The sequence below is a fragment of the Puma concolor genome, chromosome A3 (assembly GCF_028749965.1).
Source record: "Puma concolor isolate L17-30 chromosome A3, mPumCon1.1.hap2, whole genome shotgun sequence".
NCBI classification, from domain to species: Eukaryota; Metazoa; Chordata; class Mammalia; order Carnivora; family Felidae; genus Puma; species Puma concolor.
Window position 1 is genome coordinate 9,881,920 of NC_141669.1, and position 24,630 is coordinate 9,906,549.

The window sequence follows — 24,630 nt, forward strand, 5'->3', positions numbered from 1 at the left end:
CAGAGAACCTGGCAGGATATCGGAGGCTGGAGAAGAAGAGAGGTCTGAGGATTTATCCTCACATCGCCTGCCCCCATCGGGACAGTGGTGTGAAAGTAGGTACATCTCTACCAATGCCCGCCCCCTACTGGGCAGCCCTTCTCCCATGGCTCCAGCTATCTTGGGCTCTGTAATTGTACTTCCCCCTCTCACCCTTCCAGGCCTAAAGGCAGCACCTGCTCCCAGTAAGGATGAAGACCGTGGTTATAACTTCTTGGTTCTCTGGACACTGTTTACACCTGTATATACAAGCCTTTCATTAAACAGCCGTTGCTTCGTTCTTTGATCCTGTTTTCTGCTGAGACCCTGATTGCTACAGCACCTCCAGATGTTGCAATGGTAAGACAACAAAGTTTGGGGGGAAGCACAGGTACTTGATGTTTTTGGAATTATATTGGATTCAGAGTAATTAGACCTAAACTCTATTCCAAGTTCCGCCACATACTGGCTTTGTGTCCTTGGCAAAGTCGATTAAACTCAACTTTCTCATCTGCAAAATGCGGGATACTACTTCACTCCTCGCCTCATTATATAAATTAAATTCCCAAAGGCCTAATATAGTCATCTGCTGCTTTCTCTTGAATTTCCATCTCGTTCAGTTTTTGTGAATATTTTACAAATAACGAATATAGGGGTCGTTCCCACTGTTTATCTTTCCCAGCCAGACTCCTAATATCTTCTGGGTTCACTTTCTTTCCTTCTTCACTTTCCTTCCTTCACCTCCAAAACCCCAAAAGCAACAGCACTGTAAGCAACAGCATTGGAGTCCAAGCCCTGGTCTACTGAATTCAGTATCTGAGCTTGCGAGGACCACCCAGGCTGGGAGTGGCCCACGGTAGGGAAAATCTGTTCCATCCACCCCCACCTTCCTCAGGCCCATCAATAAACCCTTTCTTTATGCTCACTTTTCTGAGATGCAATTAAGCTACTTGGACCAAGTACCTTGTTTAACTTTAAGATTTGCCTAAGTATTTTGGGAGCTTTTACAGGAATGCCTTTTCTGGCTGCCCCCAGGCTGCACCAAGAAGGGTTTGTGCCTAGAAGCTCCCTGTCCTAGATTTCTCCTCCACTATTTTATTTATTTGGGAAAGTTGAGGGAAGGAAAGCCCAACAGTGTCTCAAATGAAGAAGTCATTTAGTAAGAATTCCTTTTATTGCCGATGGGCTGGATTGGATAAGAACAGATTTCCATAATGGGGAAGACTTAAACCCCTTTGGGACCTCGGTATCCTCAACCGTTCTGAGTTTTGGCTTTCTCATTTAGAAGATGAAAACAATGTGTGCCCCGACGAGGAAGTCACCAATAGCGAAGGACTTTGAGAACAATAAGACATCTAGTGGCACCTCATAAGCCCCCACAGAAAGTTTTCTTTTCACAGTATGTGGTTTTTTTAACGTTCATTTTGAGCCCCTGTTCTACAGTTGAACTGTTTCTACCGACTTTCCACTAGACATTGACTCTTGGTAATCATCGTGTTCACTATGCATAAATGACTTGGTGACATAGATTATATCAAAGATTATCAATTAAAAAAATGAGCGATTCATTCAGAAGCCATGTGCAGCCAGGAAGCCAAGTTTGGGTGTTCGGTCCCCATTTAGTAAGCTGAGTGAAATGGTACAAATAATGATGGAAATAATAGCTATTACTTACAAGGAGCTTACTTGGTTCAGGCACGATTGTAAACACCATACATATTTAGTGCATGGTATTTTCATAACAAAGCTATGAAATAGCTACATTAACCCCATTAACAGGCGAGAAAACTGAGGCATCAAGTTCAACTTGCCCAAGGGTTGCGGACTGAATAACCTACCTCCTGCAAAATAAAGATATCCACGTCCCGATTCCTGGAACTTGCAAATATGTCTCCTTACCTGGCAAAAGGGACTTTGCCAATGTGATTACATCAAGGGTCTTGAGACAGGGAGATGATTTTAGATCAGCCAAGTGGGTCAAATCTAATCCCAAGGAGTGGGGCAGGGGGACGGGAGTTAGATGTATTCCATGACGGGAGTGGCAATACAGGGCAGAGTGAGGCAGGACCATGATGTTAAGCAGCCTCCAGGAGCTGGAAAAGGCAAAGGAAGTTCGCCCCGGGATCCTCCTGAAGGTGCTGACACCTTGATTTTAGCCCACTGATGCTGATTTTGGACTTCTGACCTCCAAGACTATAAGAAAAGTAATTTGTGTTGTTTAAGCCACTATGTTGCTGATGATCTGTTAGAAGAGCGGTAGGAAATGAATACATCAAGTGACTCTCCCCAGGTCACATAATCTACTTTGAGTGGGCACGGAGGGAGCTTGAATTCTAACCAAGGCAGTTTGATTCCAGAATCTTCCCATGTAACCACCATACATCGCTTCTTTCTGAATTTGTTACCTAATACTTAATTAACACGAATCACAATGTCTACCTCACAGAGCATTTGCGATCATTATTACAGGTCCAGGGACATGTTGCGGCCGATTGAAAAAGTACGGTCACAGTGTTTTGCAGCTCCATTGACAAAGAAACGGCACCTCTTTCCTCAGCCCCGGAATCTGGGCTCCCCGTGACTTGTTTTGGCGAAAGTGATGTTATAGCTTCTGTGCTTACATCTTGGAACGTCCCTGCCATCATATAAACAAGCTCAGTCTGGTCTACTGGAGGAAGAGAAGCCAAATAAAGAGAACCAAGGAGCTCGGCGAACTGCCAGCACGAACTGCCAGACCTGTAAACGGGCCCGTTTTGGGTAGTTTTGCCCCAGCTGAACCTCTGCCTCGTTGCAGACACATGATGAAGCCCGGGCGAGGACGAGAACTGTCCAACCAACCCGCAGAATCATCAGAAATAATAAACTCGTTGTTATTGCACTATGTTTTAGGGTGATTGGGTATAGAGCGATAGATGACTGATATACACGTAAAGTGCATGAAATAGAATTCATTTTCCCCCTTTAGAGGAAGAAAATGTTCAATTCCTGAAAAGCCAGTTTCCAAAACAGCAGCAAACATTGATCTGATGCTGGCTGAAATTAATTTCCTCTTTCAATTCCAGGTCCCGGAAATATATTAAGAAGACAAAGTTAATGTCTACAAGGGTGCTAGGGACCTCATGTATTTAATTTTCTCAGTAACCCAGTCACAATCCTCATTTTAAGATGAGGAAATTGAGGCCCGGAGAGACTGAGTCTCTTGTCTGAGGTCATGGAGCCAGAAAGAAGCAGAGAAGTGTTTACAACCTAGATCTGCCTGGCACGAAAGTGCATTCTTTTTCCAAACTCAGCTGAAAGTGTTCTCAGCAGTCCCTATAGACATCATTTTGCTCTTGTAAATGTGTCCGACTAGTTTTCATCAGTGAGTGGAAAATAGCCAAGATATGATATTCTATGAAATCTCCCTTAACACTCAGAATCCACTGGTAATGGTTGCCAGGCAAAATATCTTATGCCCAAATTGCCTGTCTTATAAGACATTAAAACAGTTTTAAAGAGTCTTCTCCTCTCAACATGCATTATATTGTTAGCTTTGCCCTTCTCTCTCTCTCTCTCTCTCTCTCCCTGTCCGTCTCTCTGAAATGCAATGTGAAAAACATCTATATCTTAAATAGAAAACTGACCCTGTAATTTACAACTGGAGACTCCAAAAAATTGGAGAAGGGAAGGTACAGTGGACACGGTCCATTATCATTGCAGAATGCATTTGGAAGCATGCACACACAGAACATGGGGAAGAAAAAGAAAAAACCTTCTGGCTGTTTTCTGTCATTTTCCTTGTCTTTCATTTTTGTCTTGTCACTATTTTCAATCAAAGGGAGTGTGCGAGAAGCACATTGGCCTGGGTTCAGGAAAGAATGGAAGTCTAGCTAAGAAATAAGAACATAGCTATTATAGCAAAAGCTACTTAGAAGCCACTCAACATAATAAACTTACTCATTAATCATTTCATTAGGTAGAATACTCTTGAATAATGTTTACATATTTTTATCTTAGGAGAGTGCTGCATGTTAATTACCGAAGACTTTCAAAGGAAGTAAATAAGGGTAAAAGTTACCCATAGTTTCAACATTTAGAGCCGATTATCCTCAACGTGTTGGTATCTTTCTCTCTAGCTTTTAAAAGGATATTTTGCGTGCCTTTTTTTTTTTTTTTTTACATTTGGGAGATAATTTGGCATCCTTTATATTTTTTATTACAACACAAGCTTGTATGTTTATTATGAACTTTTTTGAGAGAGAGTGCGAGTGGGGGGAAAAGTGCAGAAGGAGAGAGGGACAGAGAGAGAGAGAGAGAGAGAGAGAGAGAATCCCAAGCAGGCTCCACGCTCAGTGCAGAGCCTGACACAGGGCTCAATCCCCTGACCCTGGGATCATGACCTGAGCCCAAATCAAGAGTCGGACACTCAACCGATTGAGCTACTCAGGGGCCCCCTTATAAATTTTCATAGAGATCGGTAGTTTTCAGCATGGGGTGCTGCACTTCTTTGCCTGAGGATGTTAGAGTTGTGTGAGGATGCTCTTGGCTGTAGCACTGACTGAGGATACGGCCAGCACTTAGCACCAGAAGGCCGCAAATGCTAACCCTCTTGTCGTGCACAAGACAGTCTTGAAAAACAAAGAATTCCCACTGCAGTGCTCTCCATGTCTTCGTTGAGGGACACTAGCTATAAGCTCTAATCACGGTTGCATAACTCATTCCTGGTTAGTGGGGACACAAAACGACACAGTCACTTTGGAAGACAGACTGTCATAGCTTCCTAAAGCCAAACATGGTCCTACCATACGATAAAGCGATTGCACTCCCGGTATTTACCCGACTGATTTAAACATGTACATTGGCACAAAAACCTGTGCGTGAAGATTTCTAGTAGCTTTGCCCACAATCATAAAAACTAGAAATGACCGACATGCCCTTCAATAGGAAAACAGGTAAGGAAGCAGTGGTTCATCCACACACAGAATACTATTTGGTTTTAAAAGGACTAAGCTAGCCAGTCACACAAAGCTATAAATGAGTCTTAAATGCATACTGGTAAGTAAAGAAACCAACCTGAAAAGGCTACACAGTGTCTAATTGCATTGATTTGACATTCTGGAAAAGGAGAACTCTAGGGACAGTGAAGACCACTGGTTTCCAAGTTGGCAGAGGAGAATTCCTCAGGGGGTGAAACTATTCTGCATGACGGGAAAATGGTACATGAAGGACACCACGCATTCGTCAAAAGCTATTGAAATTTACAGCACCAAGAGTGGACTTTCACGTAAACAAATTAAAAGAAAAATATTTATCAGAATGAGGCATCCAGGGATGGAATGTGAACTCTGATAAAGTAGCATAACTATATGACAAACGAATGAAGTCACTTTACTGAAGAGGGTGGAAGATGTGTGGGCCTGGCACTTTGAAGATAAGTGGTGTCTGTAAGGCTAAAAGTACGGGGGACTGTATAAAAGCAGTGTAGTCTGGCTGATAACACTGTTTCTCATGGGGTACAGATGAACAGTTCTGATGTCACTGTCCAGATATGCTAGAATTGAATGAGCCTAGACCATCCTATGGCTTCAGAGATGGAGACAGAGGGGGAGAGGAAGGAGGGGAAGGGGTGGGGAGGGGAAGGAGGCCAAGGAGGGAGAGGAGGAGGGGGAGGAGGAGAGAAGAAGAAGAAGAAGGAGGAGGAGGAGGAGGAGGAGGAGGGGAGGAGAAGGGGGAGGATGAGGAGGGGGATGGGAGAGGAGGGGGAGAAAGAGGAAAAAGAAGGTCAAGGGTGCGTCAAAGGACACAAAACCCAACTGTGGGACTACCGATACCAAAGCTGGAACAATCTGAGAAACTAAATAAAGTGGTAGTATTTTATAAACCAAATAGTCTCTCCTTCCTGATTTTTAAAATTAATTTTCTTTTAACTTATTACTTACATTTACTTTATCATTTATATTTTAGTTAATATTTTTATAAGTTCATCTATTTATTTTGAGAGAGAGAAAAAAAGTGTGCGTGAGTGGGAGAGGGGCAAAGAGAGACGGGGGGGGGGGGGGAGAGAGAGAGAATCCCAAGCAGGCTCCGTGCTCAACATGGAGCCCCACACAGGGCTCAGTCTCATGAACCGTGAGAAATCAGGAGTCGGACACTTAACCAACTGAGCCACCCAGCACCCCTTTAATTATTATTTTTAATTTTAAAATTTATTTATATCAGTATGCACTCATGGATGTATAGCCATACAAATACATGTGAATAGGCAACTGAATAAATTAAAATCATGAAGGAGAGACAAATCCCCCATAGAGAGATATTCCAAATCATTTCTGTCCATACTCTTACCCTCGGGGAGGCGGAACGTAACTCCCTGCTCCTTCAGCATAAACTACACACAGTGGCTTCCTTTCAGAGTACAGAGCAGAAAACGAGGCAGATCATCTTCAAGTGGAAAAACCTAACCAACACTACCCCAACTGGATAATCAAGAGCACCATGGACAATGATGAGTCCCATTGAGGGAAAGCGCCCTTGATATGAAGTAACGAAAGTGCCTTGCTCTCCACATCTCAAAGTCCAGTCTGATAATGAGAAAAAAAAAATCAGATAAATCCCTACTGAAGGGTGTTTTACAAAACACCTGACTAGCACTCCCGAAAACTGTCAAGATTATCAAAAATAAGGAAAGTCTGAGAAACTGTCATAGCCAAGAGGAACCTGAGTAGACATGACAAGTAAATGCATGTAATGTGATATCTTGGATGGGATCTTAGGAAAGAAAAAAAAATAGGTAAAAACTGAGGACAACAGAATAAAGTTGGACTTAAGATTATAATAAATATCAATGCTTGCTTATAACTGCGACAAATGTACCATATGGATAGAAGATGGTAACAACAGAGGGAACTGGGTGTGGTTAAATGGAAATTTTCTATACTGTCTTTATGATTTCTGTAATTCTAAAACTATTCTCAAGATTTAAAGAGTTTCCTCAAAAATTCAAGCTCAAGGAGGCAATATGACTATTGGCATGGTTTTGATAAAGAGGAGGTATCCGTCCCAAGTGGCATTTTGTAAATGTTGTAAATGCTTCTGTCGTCATAATAACTGAGGGGACGTGACTTGAATTTTGTGCACCAAACAGGATTGTCAGATGTCCCGCAGTGTGAAGGATGGTCCTGAACAATGACTGGACTTTGAATTCTTCTGGCTATTCGTGTAGGCAAAAACAAACAAAAAAACTACTTATAGCTATCTGTGCATAAAACTCACCTTAATTTACATACGAATACAGAATCTGTTTTCATGATATTGATATGCAATATAGAATACATTTCTTGTATATACTGAGAGGAGATTGTAAATTCTTTACTTTGGAAGTTTACAAAGACCTGTTTACTATATTGTAAAATCACATGACCCCAAATCTCTGATAATGACGTTTTAACGTCTAATTACAAAACACGGAAGTGCGTAGCTATCACACACGCCGCGATTGTACACATACACACACGTAACTAATGCACTGTCTCTCAGGGTATTTGTTACTAGGTAATTACATCTTGAAACATCTATTATCTTATTGCAAGTTTCTTTCATTTCTCCATTCTGTTACATGGAAGAATGCTATCTGCTTTTTGAAAATTTGTGTGCAGGTAGGTTATGCAATTAACGAATTTATTTCCAGATGGTATAGAGCAAGCATTCAACTATTTGTTACAAAACAGGGACATTCAGATCCGACACGGTTGAGAACCACTCACATTATAAATAGACTTAGGATGGAGTCTGTAACAGACTGCTAATTGTGTATCAAAAATTTGAGCTGCCTTTATTTTTTTTTTAATGTTTATTTATTTTTGCGAGAGAGAGTGTGTGTGAGCAGGGGAGGCAGGGAGAGAGGGGGACAGAAGATCTGAAGCAGGCTCCACGCTGACAGTAACGAGCCCGATGTGGGGCTCCGAGATCATGACCTGAGCCGAAGTTGGATACTCAAATGAACTGAGCCACCCAGGCGTCCCTGAGCGACCGTTCTATAGCATACGGTTGTTTCTGGGAAGTTGACGCCCAGCCTGGAACTACATTTGCAAACTTCTTGCCACCACCCGAGACCATGTGACTAGCTGTCAGCACTGGAATATTGTAAGGCAGGTAAGCTTTCTCCGTCTTCCCTTCCCTGGTTAGAAGCAGGGGACTCCACAGACATGAGGGATGGATCAGCCACGAGCTAAAAAGAACTAAGTCTCAGAAGTAAGAAAATGAGTCTCCGGCCACCAGAAACACCCATTTTGACTGTTCAGGAGGGAGAATTAACCGCGATGTCACTGAAATTTGGGGATTTTTGTTAGAATAGCCAGCAAAACTAAACGAATACACAGGCTGCCAATTTCATGATTCACTCATGTAAGCAAGTCATTTTCAAGACTAGGTATTTTTTTTCGATCTGTAAAAAGAGGCTAAATATAATAATAGTCACATAGGGTTGTTGTGAGGTTTATTTGGGATCATACTCAGAAAACGACTTGCACTTTATAAGCCCTGATTCAGTCTCGCTGTCCACTGCTGTTCTTTTTCTGACTTATCTATTTATCCACCTGCCGTCCAACTTGTAACATCCACGAATAAACTCCTCGACCTCAATACATAACTATGGCACATCGTGATCAGGGCTCTGAAATGGTTCTACTCCAGAGACCACCACGTTATATCCTCTTTCTCCTCTTTCTTTGTCTTAAATACGCCATTTCAAAAACGCACAACCTTTGCTTTCTCTCCGGAGCAAGTTTACAAACCAGAAACTCTGTTGGATATTTTGCTTAATTCATTCATCAGAAAAAAAAAATTACTGTTTATTTCTGCATGAAAACTGTAATTACTGCTAACACGTATCACATTTTCCCAAACTGGAGAATTTGCAAATTCATCAAGTGTGGATGTGGGAGAAGTTCAATGTTCAAATCCTGTTTGAACCCCTTGCATAAGTTCCCGAAGGGCCCTCCGGGCTTTGCATTTTTGCATTTGATAAAAACATAAGCATTTGTTTAAAAATCGTGGGGAAGCTATGTATATAGAAATGTAGCAACTAACGTCAGTGGATGTGTCAGCCATTCACTGTTCATTCAGGGCCACGGCCCACAGACCCAAAGTACATGGGACAAACCTTTTCCCCAAATGCCATGCTTCCCGTAGGCAAGAGTTGCAAGTCTTTTCAAATAGCTTGCTTTGTTTCCAAATAATACCTTTTCAGTACTTCCCAGATTACCCAGTTTTGAAGACGCAGAGAAGTTGCCAAAATTTGAGGAGTCTGCATATCTGGTCAAACAGTTTTATGTTCTCGTAGCTTATCACAAAGAGTATTTCTCTGCACGCCATGGAAACGACAACTGAATTTATTCATATGAATTACATGGGAGCAAATAGTTCCAGTGCATGTTAAGAATTTTTCTAAAGCACTGACTCCATCATTTCTTCCCCATGTTAATGATCTACAATGGTACATTGTTGCCTAAAGAAATGTTTTCAAAATATGATGGGTCAAGAATGTCTTTGAACAACTCACCACAGTGTTGTCTCTCCCCCCCCAAACTGCCTCTATGGAGACAAATATGTGGCATTTTAGATGCCTCATGGACATCAGACATCAGCACGTGGACCCAAGTTTCAGACCATCTGACTTTTAGGATAAAGGATCATCTGCTCAGACTGTTAAACAATCTACCCCTTGACTTTGCCTCCAGGCCCTTCTCCCTCGGCTCTGCCCTACACCCCCTTCACATCCACAGTCCCACAGTCAGGCTCCTTAACAGACCCAGCATGTTCATGCTTCTGTGCCTTTGCACCTCCCATTCTCCTTGACCTTGAGAAACCACCCTTTCTGCACCATCCATCTGATCCATCGGTTGTCCTTCAAAATGTTCGTGCAGATGCCGTCTCCTCTAGGAAATCTGGTTTTCTTTCTACCTTCTCTGTGCCCCGATCGTACAGTCCGTGCACCTCTACGATAGCGTCCATCACCCTGCATTAATTCTGCCTCTTCCTGCGAAGAGACTGGGTTCCGCTGATAATGGCATCTCTAATCTCTACCACGAGGCCTGATATAAACAGAGGTGGTCAATAAATGTTTGTATACTGAGTGAAGGAATGAATAAATGAATGCCCTTCTTTCTATTTTAAAGACAGAGAAAACTAAGCGTAAATCTTGACAACTGAAACAAATCGCTATGGCCAGTAGTTAGAGCAAGGTGTTAGGGTGCTTCACCCACAGGCAGCAAGTGCCAAGCAAATTCGATTAGTTTATTTCAGATTGGTCAGAGGCTGGGTCAAGAGATGGGAACACGAGCAAAGTGCCTATGCTAGATCAAGGCATAGTGGCCAGTAAAATTGTCTGGTGGAAAACGAATAACAACTTTAATGGCTTTCGACAGAATTTTATGAGATGAAAACATACTACAGGCAGACTTGTTGAAAACAAACATGCGAACCAACAGAAAACACAGACACACACACATACAAACCTAATAAGCAGAAAGGCTGAGCTAGAGCCCCAGGAAAGGACTGTGTCGTTTGTCCTCATTGGGATGTACAAGCTGGAGAATAGCACATATGTTTCACAGATCGACCTCTCCCACTGATGAGAGATCGAGAACATGCAGGTAGAGCAGGTTCCCCAGCTCTACACCCCCTCTGTCACACCTCCAGCCCCTCTGGTCTGGTGCGCCCATCCAGCTCTCTGGCGCGTGACTCCCACTTCAAAGGCTGATGAAGAGGGTTGGTGAGCGCTATCCAAGAAGTCAGAGGGCCTGAACTCCTGTGCGCTCTGCAACTTCCTTGCCGTGGGACACTGGGTAGGTTACTCACACGTGTAACCCTGTATTTCTTCATCTTTCAAGCTGGGCCATCCGTGCCTCCCTTCATTGAAGTGCAAGAGGGAGAAAACGAAAGTTCTTGTGCACACCAGGTGGCACTGTGAACATTTCTTACATGGTATGCAGTTGTTTGCATCCACGTACGTGTCTTCTACGGAAATGCGAGCTCCTTGATGGCAGGAGCAATTCTTACTTATGTTTACTTTCTGAGAGCCTGGAATACGATAGACAATTAGTTCTCTCTCGCTCGCTCTCTCGACAGACAGTAAATCTCAGTTTGCAAGCATAATTTGTTCCAGAAACATGCTTGTCATCCAAAGCATCTGTACATCAAAGCAAATCTTAAGAACCATTGGCTAAGTTGTGATCATGTGACATTCCACGTCACCTACGACTCGTACTGCAAGACAGCACTGATTTATCAAGTGAAGATTTATTGGAAATGTTTGCTCACCTTGCAGAACACTCCCAGAACAAGTTCCTCGCAATCCAAAGTTGTTACTGGTAGGTGCACTTTTACGCTAAAACGAATTCTTTACTATGATAGTTCCTGGAGGGTAAACTGTGAAAAAAAAATAAAGAATAAACCACGGTCTATCGGTGCCTAAGAAGATTGGCATCTGTCTATGCAGATAAGGCGTAGGCTACACGGAAGGCACTAGCATCAATGAGTTCTCCTGATACGGAGCGGGAGATATTTATTATGGTAATTGAACAAAGTGAAATTCTAGCCCCTGTTCATACACAGTTTTTCACACACCTTTTTTTTTTTTTTTAATTTTTTTTCAACGTTTATTTATTTTTGGGACAGAGAGAGACAGAGCATGAACGGGGGAGGGGCAGAGAGAGAGGGAGACACAGAATCGGAAACAGGCTCCAGGCTCTGAACCATCAGCCCAGAGCCCGACGCGGGGCTCAAACTCACGGATCGCGAGATCGTGACCTGGCTGAAGTCGGACGCTTAACCGACTGCACCACCCAGGCGCCCCATCACACACCTTTTTAAGCAAATGGAGGGGCGCCTGGGTGGCTCAGTCGGTTGCGCGCCCGACTTCGGTTCAGGTCATGATCTCACAGTTCGTGGGTTCGAGCCCCTCGTCGGGCTCTGTGCCTGGAGCCTGCTTCAGATTCTGTGTCTCCTTCTCTCTCTGCCCCTCCCCCGCTCATGCTTGGTCTCACTCTGTTTCTCAAAAATAAATAAAGGTAAAAAAAAAAAAATTAAAAAAAAAGCAAATGGAGAATATCTTCCAATGACAAAAACTTCCTACATTTATCAAACGTGTTATTGTTTCGCTTCATTCAGGCAAACTATATGAATTTGACTTTAATCCACTGGATGGAAGTTCTTTGAATTCCAAACACAAATACAGAAGCACAGTTATTAGTTTAGCTGAAACATCTGTTTCCAACTTCCTGAAAGGAAAAGGAGAGGTTGCCAATGTATATACATATTTGAAACAGGGCTCGTACTGCACACATGGATACAATATGCATTTGTAAAAATTTTCCAAGCGGTCTAATGTCCCACTTGGTGAGGAGAATAAGATGATGGAAGCATGTGATATACGAAAATGAGTAGGTAGAACAACATTCCCACTAACAATTCTAGTTTCTAGGAGAGAACGCCAAGGTCACCGCTTAATGGACAGCACCAACCAGATTCTGGCCATTGGATCTGATGTTTACCTGTGGGTAATGTACCTCCGTGAAGGATGCTATCTTTCAGAGAAGGAGAGGGTCTAGTTGGAGTGTGTGTGTGTGTGTGTGTGTGTGTGTGTGTGTATGTGTGTGCGCGTGCGCGTGTGTGGTGGGGGCAGGGGGAGGTGGTGAGTTTGGATATAACACTTCACAATTCTGAATTCTGGCCCATCTTCTGTCACTAATTTTCTCTCTGACTTTGGGAAAGACACTTCATTATTCCATCCTTTAGGGTCTCAATTAATGCATCTGTAAAACGAGTCTGCAAAAGTGCCAGGCAGGGGGTCAAGGCTTCTGGACTCCAGACCTCTTGAAATCATTACATTCTTTAAGCCAATCAACAAGCAGTCACCAGGAGTGAGATTGCAACTCCAATTTCCTAAACAATGTCCCAGCTGTCTTGTCAGGTTTATCACCTGGCACTTAATAAATCCCAACCTTTTCCCCACTCTAGGCATGAGGGGTGTGGGTTAGCTCAGAGGTTGATGAAAGCAATCACACCCTCTTCTAAAGGCTCCTGCTCGACACTGATGCCCCAAACCTGCATGAGCCGAATAGAGAGGAAGGTGAGCTGAGAATCAAAATCTGCCAGGTGCGACGCTACCTGAGAGAGATGTTTTGGATGGAGATTTATTGATGTGATGACAAGGGAGAGCAATTTTCTGGAGAAGATGAAGCAAAACAAAATACAAAGTTAGAGCATCCTAAGAATTTTTGGTGGAACCTAAACCTGGTCCTATTAATGCGCTGAGTGACAGGACAGACCGAAAAGGATCTTAATCCTGTATCCTGCCGTGCTTCTCAGGTGCGATATCGTAAAAAGCGCTGCTAATGGATGAGTTAATTAATACGGAGACATGTTACCTAACAGCTCTGAGCTTTCATTTTTTTTGTCTATGATAAAGAGAGAGTAACAGTTACCTTACTCTTAGGTGTTAAATCAAACCAGTAAATGAAAGCTCCAGCACAGTACCTCTGTTGCACAGCAGATTAGGAATCGTTAGCTTCACTGTGCTACAAAATCACCATTGCAAAACAATTCCTTTTAACGAGATGTCATCTACGATCCGTCTGCTTTTCCAGACCTCGGCTGCCTTTTCTTTCTGTGCCTCCTAGTGGCATCAGACACTCAGGTGTGCCTGGTATCTGCTGGTCAGATTTTAAAATTCAAAATGATATCCTTAAACGTGGAATCCTGAGATCTATTTCTTTGTGTTTATCTGGCTCTGAGGTTACTCACTTACAGGCATCAGATTTTCTCTGGGTTTGCTGCTACTGTCCAGGAACGAAGACCCTTCAGATGAAGAAATCGAGACGGAGAGAGTGGCAAGAAGAGTCATGGGGGAAAGGTACAGATCCACCTACAACATGGCTGATCTGGGGTAAGCAGAGGCGATGCCTGTCAGCCAGCTCAGAGGGAGGTGGGAGTCAGTGAGATGCCTTAGGTGGGTTCAGGGGCTGGTGAAGCTGGGGGTGATCAAGCTTCACGAATCGTTTCAGAGCACTGGGGAGCCACAGAACACCGGGAAACAAAATCCTCTAGGATTTTCACTGTCTCTTTCCAGAAAGTTTTGCCAAGCATTCGAAGCAACTTATGGCTTGTGATCCAAAGAGGGGCTCGTGGTATTAGGAATTCCCTATAAATTTTGATAGACATTTGAAGGAAATAGGGCACAAACATATTCTGTGCAGCTCCCAGTACAGAAAAAAAAGAATGAATGGGTGGAGGTTTGGGGGAGAATAATCTCGGATGAATCTAACACAGTTTCAGAGACAGCACATTGTCTGACAATGGGGTGGGTTGTTTTAAAAGATATTAAGCTCAGTGTAATTACTCATTAATTTAGCCAGGAAGCCAACAAATTCAAATATTACACTAAAGTTGAAATAGATGCTCTAATTGGTTCTTGGCAACTTAAGAGTTCTAATGTTCTTGGCTCTTTCTAAAAATGAATAGACAGTACCAAAGAGAGTTGTTAGGAGCCTTTGTTGGTTCCCACATTCTTTTTGGGTGATACGTATTTTCAGGGTTTCAGCTAACACCAGATCTCTTGCATGTGGGTTGCCCCTGGCTAGCTGATCCTTACTGGGCTTCTCCACAAGGGTGTCCCACACGCACTTCAAACAACATATCAAAGTAAACATGTGACTGATGCTAAGAAATGGCTCCCATCATCCCCATGATGCCCTTCTAACAGGGCTGGAAAGCCCTCAGACTGAATTTCCCAACATTCCTACAATTGCAGTCACAGATGTGAGACAAGTTCAAATGTTGGAATCGATGATGCGTGGAATTTCCCGAGAGGCAGGCTAATGAATGTCTTTTTCTCATGTAGGAAGTTGACCTGTGATGCCTCAGTTTGGGAGCAGCTCCTTGAGCCCTTCTAGGAATTGTGCAAGAGCCTTTATGAAGTCTTTTTTTTTTTTTTAAGTTTAACTCGATAGCATGGATTCTATATATTCCATCCAAACCCTGATTAATGTACTATTAAGATCATATTTCACACTGCATCTGAACCTGCTTCTTTCCATGTATTCCTTGCCTTGCTAAATGGCACCACCAACCATATACACCCACCCATCCAACTGGGATATTGACTTTCAAGACTCAAATCTCACTCCATTTCCCCATGAAGACCTTTCCTTACTGCTCTCCATTGTGGATGTGACCACTCCTTTCTTTGGGCCAACTGGCCAGACTCGTACCATAGTTTTACAATCATCCCATTTGCTCCCATTTCACTACAAGGGAGTAAGGACTGACCACTGATGGTTGACTGACTAAACCAAATTTTAAGAGCAAAATGATGTTATTGCTTGCCTAACAGAAGGCCATGGATGTGGCGTGTGGGGAAATAGGTTCTACTTACATAAATGGTTAGAAAAAAGCTTAGGGTGGAAAGCTGTCACCACAGGGTGAAAACACCTGAGGTTAGCTAGCGAGATATTGTAATGGGATCACAAGTAACTTGTTATACCACCTGCAGGAAATTACTTTCCATCTGATGCCGATATACTAATATACATTGATTATAAACTCCACTTGCCTCCCAGACCCATTGCTGCTTACACATACAAGGTAATGATTACTGTCAGATTGTTTTCTCCATGTTCACATGTGTAAAATCTTGTTTTCTTCACGTTCCCCACGTTTGCAAGATCTTGAGAGCTCAATAAATACGTAGACGAAACCCCTGCTGAGGGCTCTTGTCTCCTCCTGGACCTTAGCCTCTCTTGTATTCAATTCTGTGTCCACCTTCTTGCTGGACAAGAGAGAATGCCAGATTCATAGTCTGCAACAGACGGTGACCCTGACGTGAAGCCAAAGTGACGAGAAGGCGACGTGGCTAAGAAGGTGATGTAGCTAAGAAGGCGACATGACTATAAGCTAACATGACTAAGAAGCCCATGTAACTCAAGGACTGCACAATGCTGTGGAATGACTAGACCTCTAAAAAAGAAAAAAGTGCACATGACTACAATCTCTCCTGACAAGGTAAGAGAAAAGTGAAGCTATATTAGGATGCGCTGCCATGGAACTTTTGAAAGAATCATATGGGAGACTCCCTATCCCCGAAACAGAAACAATACATTCGTATAGCACTCCTTAAATTACTAATGATCATTCAGTAATGTTGTCCTTGGTTTCCCTAGCAAGGAACCTTCAACCTAGACATTTGGGAACGAATAGGTGAAACACCAATGGCACACCATACGGAAGGCCCTAACGTTCTGTGGTCTAATTGTCCCTATGGCCATTATCCCCCTGAGTGTGGATGATGTTTATGAAGATATAGACTCACCCAAAGTAAATTAAAGAAAATTTCCAAGGAACCTAAGCCTCTTTATTTTCAGCCAGCCCTTTGGCACCCCTATATCCAGAGAACACTGGCTCCCCGTTTTGTCATTGGAAAAAATATAACCTTTTAAAGGAACAAAAGATGCCCTGTGACAACATCCTTACCCAGATGCTACAACCTATTAAGAATGCCCTTGCAGTGTTTACAGATGCCTCGGGGAAAACTCACAAGGCTTCAGGCCTTTGGAAAACTGGAAGAAACTGGGAACATATATTATACACCGGACCCAGTTCTAATCAGAACTGTGAGCCATATTGTTAGCTATAGAAACCTTTGCCCAACCCTTAAACATGGTCTCTGAGATGTCATGGAGCAAAGACCACTCACTTCAGATTTCCCCACCAGTGTTCCAGGTAAAAATTAACCATGGGGAACAAATTGTCTTAGGTGGACCCAAACATAAGTTTGTTGGTTTGAAATAGACCTGTTTACCAAAGGTGAAATATTCTCATGTTATGACTTGATGTAATGGTTAACTTTGTCTCATAGTGATCATGGATAATTGTTGAGATAGCTTTCAAAGGTTTTAGTAACCAAAAAAGTTTTGCTTGCATGATAAATCGGGATTGAATTCATTGGACATCTAGGCCTTTTCTAAATAGGATGGGATACTAAAGCATTGATTACTAAACAAGGCTTATCTGCTTTTGGCTTCTTATTGCAGAGAAACTATGGATATTTGGGTCTGATGGTAAATATGCTTTGTGCTTTGTAGCTTTCTGAGGTTTTTTTTTAAAACACATTTCCCAAGACTTAAATTATAAATGAAGTCTTTTTGACCAATTAGGCTTCTTTGGTATGTTAAGTTACTCTGGAAGCACTGTCAAACAAATAATAACACTTCGGTTACATTTGAGTAAATGTTATAACTATTCTAGAGATTATATGCAAATCCTAGTTTTCATAATTTTTGGTATAAGGTTATCACTTGATATTATGATTATTGAAGCGTTATGTGCTACAGAAACAACTAAATTTCCTTGTCAATTGCACCAGATCTTTTAATCATGAGTCTTTTTGTCATAGTTTTGTGACTCTTGTTGGACCCCTATAATTTCCAGTACACAGATGACCCTTTCTACACAAAGAGGCTCCATTTTCCCTGAACTCTGTCTTTCCCTTTCATAACTCCCCTATACTTACCCCAACTGATCAATGTTGACCCATAGGTGGGTACATTTCTATGCCCCCTATTTAGCAGTAAGTAGTTACAGAAGAGAAGACCATCTACCCTCAGTAACCTTAAAGATTTTAAGGGTCAAAATTGTCCAGGGGGGAAGGATGTGGGAAACAAAGGCAGAAGGAAATGGCAGATAAAATTAAATTTCCTTATAGTCCACAAGGCCAAGCAATTGTAGGATGAGCACGTAATAAACTTAAAATTATGTTTAAAAAATGGGGGAGGATTACACATGGCTGTCTACATTACAACCTCCACTTCTCCTCGATCATGCTAGGATCACTATTAAGATTTTAAATCTTGACCCTCAAGGAATAACTGCAGCTGAGATACATTCTTCTAAATTAGATAAACCCTCTCATCCTATGGTGCTGGTTTAACCTTCTCACGTGGGGTCAAGGATATGCTTGTGTTCTTTCAGATTCCCGGCCTCTGTGGATTAGTGAAGCCATATCATGGCGTGGCAGAATGTCTTCCAACCAACCATGACTTCCAGAGGATTCTGAATGAGCAACTACTGTTCCCGTTTTTCAAGATTGAAGAAGCCTCTTCACTGACTCCTCATCCTGAAGCCACTCCACAAATGCAAGTCCTTGCCCCTGATATAATATGGGGAAGGCTTAAGCGCCTGTCTAACCAGGCTGGCGTCCTCTTACAACACAATGATACTGCATATACTCCTGATTTTCATCTGATGGCCATGATCTCCATCACTGGTATTCATCAATCAGGCAAAGAATCACCCTCCAAACCACCTGACAGCAAAAGAAGGCTCAGAAACTCGTCATGATGGTTCTCGCATGTAAACTTAAGACAAAGACAAACCAAAAACGGGAACTGTGGGCAATAGGTTCTACTTACATAAATGAGTTAGAAAAAAGCTTAGGGAGGAAAGTCGCCACCATAGGGTGAAAATGCCCAAGGTTAGCTAGCGAGATATTGTAATGGGATCACAAGTAACTTGTTATAACACCTGCAAGAAATTACTTTCCATCTGATGCCAATATACTAAGGTACCTTGATTACAAACCCCACTAGCCTCCCAGACCCTTTGCTTCTTACACATACAAGTTAATGATTACTATCTAATTGTTTTCTTCAAGTTCACGTGTGAAAGATCATGTTTTCTTCACATTCGCCACGTGTGTAATATTTTCTTTTCTTCACAATTACCACGTGGATAGTATCTTGTGAGATCAATAAATACAGAGGTGAAACCCCTGTCCAGGGCTCTTGTCTCCTCCTGGACATTAGCGTCTCTTGTGTTCAATTCTGTGTCTGCTCTCTTGCTGGACAGAACTCCAGACTCATAGTCTGCGACAGTGGAGAAATTATACAATATGGGTATGCTAGGCATGGAAAGGTTCTGCCTCTCACTGCTCACCCCCCATTATTACCCTGTTCAGAATCTTGCTCATATGTCTATCTCCAGCCATCAGCAGAGGTTGAGCCCCTTTGAGGCAAGGATCGGATATTCAGTCCTGGGTTCTGAACCTCCAGTACAGGGTTTGTCAAAAGGTATATGTACGTGAATGAATAAACAGTTTCTCCCACAAACCACATACATGCAGCAATCAAGTTGCTCTTGAGAGAATTTATGAGATGCGAGTTGCACAAATCAATGTAACATGAGTCCATTGGTGGAGGGCAGATCCTGACATGGCCCCCAATGATCCCCAACTCCTGCTGTTCACACCCTTGTGTATTCAGCTCCCTTTCACTCAGGGCTGACTTGCTGTGAATGAGGGGAGCACAGCATAAGGATGAAGCGTACACACCACAGTCAGGCTATGAAAGATCATGACTTCCCTCCCTGGCTCTTGCACACGATGACTCTGGTGCAGAGGGCCACCTGTCCAGGTGGTGAGGCGGCTCCAGTCCAGCAGCCAGCATGGAAGTGAGGTCCTCAAACTCACAGCCCTAGAGGAACTAAATCCTACCAACAACCACCGAGCACGCTTGAAAGCAGATCCTGCTCCAGCTGAACCTTGAGATGACAGCAGCTTTGTGAGAGGACCCAGCTAAGCCCTGCCCAGCTCCCTGACTGCAGAACTAACGAGGAAAGAATGGAGTATTGTTTTAAGCCACGAATTTGGGAGTAATTTGTTTAGCAATAGATAGATAACTAGTGAAGTGCTCACGTAGTTTGCATGTAATCAAAAATAATAAAAAGAATACACGAGAAAAAAAATTATTACCCTGATAGATTCTGTTTTTGCTCTGACATGCTAATCATTACACATGGCTTCAGTGCTTGTGGGAACATATAGAATAGCTGCATGGTATAGTGGAAAGAATTGATTTTTTTTTAGAGTGAATGGGAGGGGGAGAAAAAAAGCTTTGTGCAAATTTAAGCTCTGCCAGTAATGGTCTGTTTGAATTTTGACAAATTTCCAAATGGGTTCATATGAATATTCTGCCTCTCACTGCTCTAAGGATCCGTGGGAGGGAAAGCATGACAATAATTCTTGAGTCATAGAGTCACAGAGTGTCAGAGCTTGAGGAAATACTGGCTTGATAACCTGAGGTCACAGGACTCCTCAAAATCACTGCAAAATCTTGTGTACCCAATGCAAACATTCTGGGTAATGAGGGCAGCAGATATAAACCAAAAACAAACACACAAAACAAAGCAAAACAAAATAAAAACCCCCAAAACAACACAAGAAAACAATCCTTCAAAAATAAACATGCAATATAATTTTAGGTGGTAATTTGTCGTCTGTTCCATCTTGCATGTAGCTGTTCCCTCCATATGTTCAGGGTTACCATTTATGTCTCTGACCCTGAAGAAAGAAACAGTCTTTCCAACAGGAGCATCCATCTGAAATCGTAGTGTTTCTATGCTACTTAAAGCAGAAAGACCCCTGAGTGCCCCCACTCCCCCCAAAAAAGAGCAGAGAAATTTTATAGGAAATGGCATTTCGAATATGAGCTTTGATGCAACAGAATACAATGATCTCTTTCAACAGTGACCACTAAATTTGATTCCGCTGCAATAATATTTCTACTTGCTGTCTATGTTAGGGTTGTCATTAATCATTGGTTCCGACAATAACATCCCCAGAAAAACGAAGATTCAAATATGTAAGTATGGCCTCCTGAAAATTACCGACAGAATCAACTTTTACAAAATAGCTGTATCATGAATGCGTGCGTCACTGTTGTTTGAGGGTCATGCTAATCTATTCTGTATTGTTCCAATTTTAGTCTACGTGCTGTCCAAGCAGGCACTACAAAATATCTACATCAACGAAAAGGAATTTTGTTTCTTAATGTCTCCGTGAAAAGAAAACAACTTTGTATTTATAAAAGTGTTCATTGAACCCCAAGTGTGGTTTGACCAGTTAAGATTTTGAAAGAAGGTAAAGATTGTGAAAAAAAAAAAAAAAAGTTAAGATTTTGTGACAAAGGGAATTAAGATGTTAGGCTCTGTGTGGCAGCTATGCAAAATGTTGGGATGTAATCGAATTCAGGCGATGAGAAGACATCATGACCGGGAAGTGTAGGGACTGAAAAATTAGATGTGTGGCTGGACACTCGATTAAAAATAGTAAGAGAAATACAAACCAGACCGATTGTCAAAGGTCTGAATCAAAGGGGGAAATATCCTTAATCTCAGTATATGAATATAAGTTACAGTCTAATAAGATAAAATGAGGAAATCTGATATTTAGTGCTGACATAATTCCCTATGTTATGGCACGGGATGATGCGATAAGAGATCACAGAACATCTGTTGCTTATCTCAAAATTCAGTTTCTAGTACTCAAAATGACTTGGAGACCATACCCTTCCATAGACAGCATCGTAAGGAACGGAGTGTAAAAATAAACTGTAATTCAGGGAGCGGCAGGGTAGTCATGGGTGAAACCCGTGCAGAGTATCATGTTCAATTACATACCATTGGAAATTCAAATATAAAAGAAAATCAAGGTAGCAGTTTCCCATTTTCTTACCATTCTGTGATACACAAATTAAATGTGTTTGTGTGTGTGAGAATATGGAACAACTTTTAATGTTTCTAAGTTTCAAACCTCTGTCATATTTGTGCTTACGACAGCTGAAATTTCAAACCGACGTAGAGGTAATACATTGGTAACGTACATGTCATGACCGTATTGCCATTGGCGATACCCTATTGTGTCACAGTGAAAAACTCTTAGCAAATAGCCAAAGAAAAGCAAATAAAATGATCTCCAATATACATAGTTTCATTCCTGAAAAATACGATGCATATAAAAAATTTACAAAGTAAATTTTTGTACTTATTATGAAAAAAAATTATTTAGGTCCTAGGCTCAGATAATCACAAATAGATGTTTCACCTACATTACTAAACACCTGTCCGGCAAGGTATCTTTCATATTTGACCTCTGTCCTCTAAATAAAACCCATAAATTATTTTGTACTCATTGTGGTAAGAAGAAGGAAAAAGAAAAAAAAAAGAATTGTCTTCTGGGGAGCAGGCATACAATCAACCACTGCTCCGGGAGTTCTCACTGGATATTATCATCTTACCGCTTCTATTAACATCTAGATTTAAATAATACTCAAATCTCCATCTCCATCTCTGATCATTTTCCTGAATTTCTGATCCATGAATCTCAGTGATAACTAGATACATCTATTTACATATCTGACTGGTGTCTCAAATTCGTCACGTGCCAAACAGAGCATTTTTTACCTCCTTTCAGTTAGTTTTGATGAACCTTTAGATTTCCTGCTCTGGAAAACACTGTCACTTTCCATCCAGGTTCTCTGGTTCCCAAGGAATTTCCTTTTAATCCTCTTTCTTGCTCTTCACATTCTATCAAACCTGTCAGTTTGATCAGCCTCGTTCGGATCTACCTTCATCTAAATGTCTCTCAAGCCCTCTTACCTCTCCATCCACTTGTCCATGATCAAAACTCAAGTTATTATTAATTTCCATCTTGGTTACTTTAAAAAGCTCCAAATTTTTCTCCCTTCTTCTGGTTTTGCTCTCTCTGTCACCAAGCCAATCTTGCTTCCAGACTGGTACTTTTTCTAACACAAACCTAATGTCTAACTCTATTCTTATTGTTTAGCAAGCCATTCGGTGGGATGTACATGCCCTTCAAATAAAGTACAAATGTTACCTTCCCATACGCATTTTTATAATTTCTCTTCCTTACACAGTTGGCCCTTGAACAGCACAAGTTTGAGCTGTTCAGGTCCACTTATTCACAACCTTCTTTTGATAAATACAGTCCTATAAATGTATTTTCTCTTCCTTAGGATTTTCTTTTTTTTTTTTTTAATTTTTTTAATGTTTATTTATTTTTGAGAGAGACAGAGCACAAGGAGGGGAGGGGCAGAGAGAGAGGGAGACACAGAATCTGAAGCAGGCTCCAGGCTCTGAGCTGTCAGCACAGAGCCCGACGTGGGGCTCAAACCCAAAAACCGTGGGATCATGACCTGAGCTGAAGTCAGACACATAACTGACTGAGCCACCCGGCGTCCAGGATTTTCTTAATAATACTTTTTCTCCAGCTTATTTCATTTTAAGAATACAGTATATAACACATATAACATACAAAATATGTGTTAACTGACTGTTTCTGCTACAGGTAAGGCTTTCCAGTTGACAGTAGGCTATTAGTAATTAAGTTTCTGGGGAGTCAAAAGTTACACGTGGATTTCTGAATGCACGAGTGGTTAGTGCTTCTAACCCCCATTTGTTCAAGGGTCAGTGTATTCCCTCTTTCAATCAACTTGGACCTTTTTTTTTCTTTTATCTCTTCAATTACAGCATGAAAGTTTGTTTCTCCCAAAAGCAGACCCTGAGATAACGATTCACAGGTATGTGAATTTTAACTGAGAGTTGATCTCAGGATGCAACAGTATGGTAATAGAGACTTGAGACACAGAAAGAAGCTGTGACCGGATTACTAAGCATATTATCACTATTGTTATCCAGTGTAGAACATGAGCTTTGCAGCCAACCCATCTCAGAGGTGAGGGATTTGGGGTACTCATACACCAAATCCTGGGAAGAGAAAGGCATCAGTTCCTTGGCACTTCTGGCCTTCTGTACGCGGGCAGAAGACAGGTTCCAGCAACCAGAGATAGTCTCAGGAAAAGAGATACAGATGGAGATACTTGAAGAAGCATTTTAAGACACTGACATCATTAAGGACTAACAGTACATTGGTGGGGGATTCTCACTTTCTGTTACGTAGGATTTTTTGTATCTCTGGGTCTCCCTCCCTACTCCATTTGCTTGGATGGTATCTTGCCCATGACCCTGATGCTCAGCTAACTTCTCTTCCTTCATTGTTTAGTTTAGACATAAATATCCTTAATGTTATCTCTGGCCTCCCAAATCTGTGATAGTCACCCCCGCCCCCGCCGTATACATCCTTATTTCTACTATTTTAGAATTTATTACACTGACAGATTAGTGAAAAGAGAAAAACAGGTATATACAGATATAAACATATTGCCATAGGTTAGGGGAAATGGAAAGATTAGTCTATGTGTAGAGGTATCTAGGTTTTTATGGCCCAGTTCTAGAACTAGTAATGTTGCCTAGAACTTGATCATGTTACACATCTGTAAGGAAGGCTGAGAGATGAGGTTTATTAACTGGATAGCCACGAAAGAAGAGGAAACTGTCACCAACTATCAGTTTCATCGTCTCACGTAGGGAACAAGTTCAGCCCCTACCTAAGGAAGATAACCTAAAATCACATCCAGTCACGGCACCCAGTTGAAAATCCAGGATTTCTGGGCGATACGGCCTTTCTATCCTCCAGATTTGGTGTTATCTACTCCTAGTCTAGAGACCTGTGCTCTAAAAAAGCCAAAGCATCTACTATCCGCTTTCAACACACACACAAAATACAATGGTGGCGAAAAGACAGGATGAAACCACTCTAGGCTCTTATAGATGGGAGAGCCCTTGATTCTCAGAAGTTGTGATCCTTGGTGAACAGAGGTCCCTCTGTCCCAGCAGTACAGGAAATTCCTTTGTTAAAACCCAGATGTCTAGCACGGCTGCTGGCTT

At 41.9% G+C, this 24,630-nt stretch overlaps 1 long non-coding RNA gene and 1 other non-coding gene across 4 annotated transcripts in view; both read right to left on the bottom strand.

Moving 5' to 3' along the window:
• Positions 1–24,630, bottom strand: part of LOC147582242 (uncharacterized) — a 611,785-nt gene that overhangs the window by 6,659 nt on the left and 580,496 nt on the right. The window lies entirely within an intron of this gene.
• LOC147582243 (U6 spliceosomal RNA) lies at positions 20,730–20,834 on the bottom strand. The gene has a single exon (XR_015249622.1). It is a non-coding gene; the product is annotated as a U6 spliceosomal RNA (small nuclear RNA).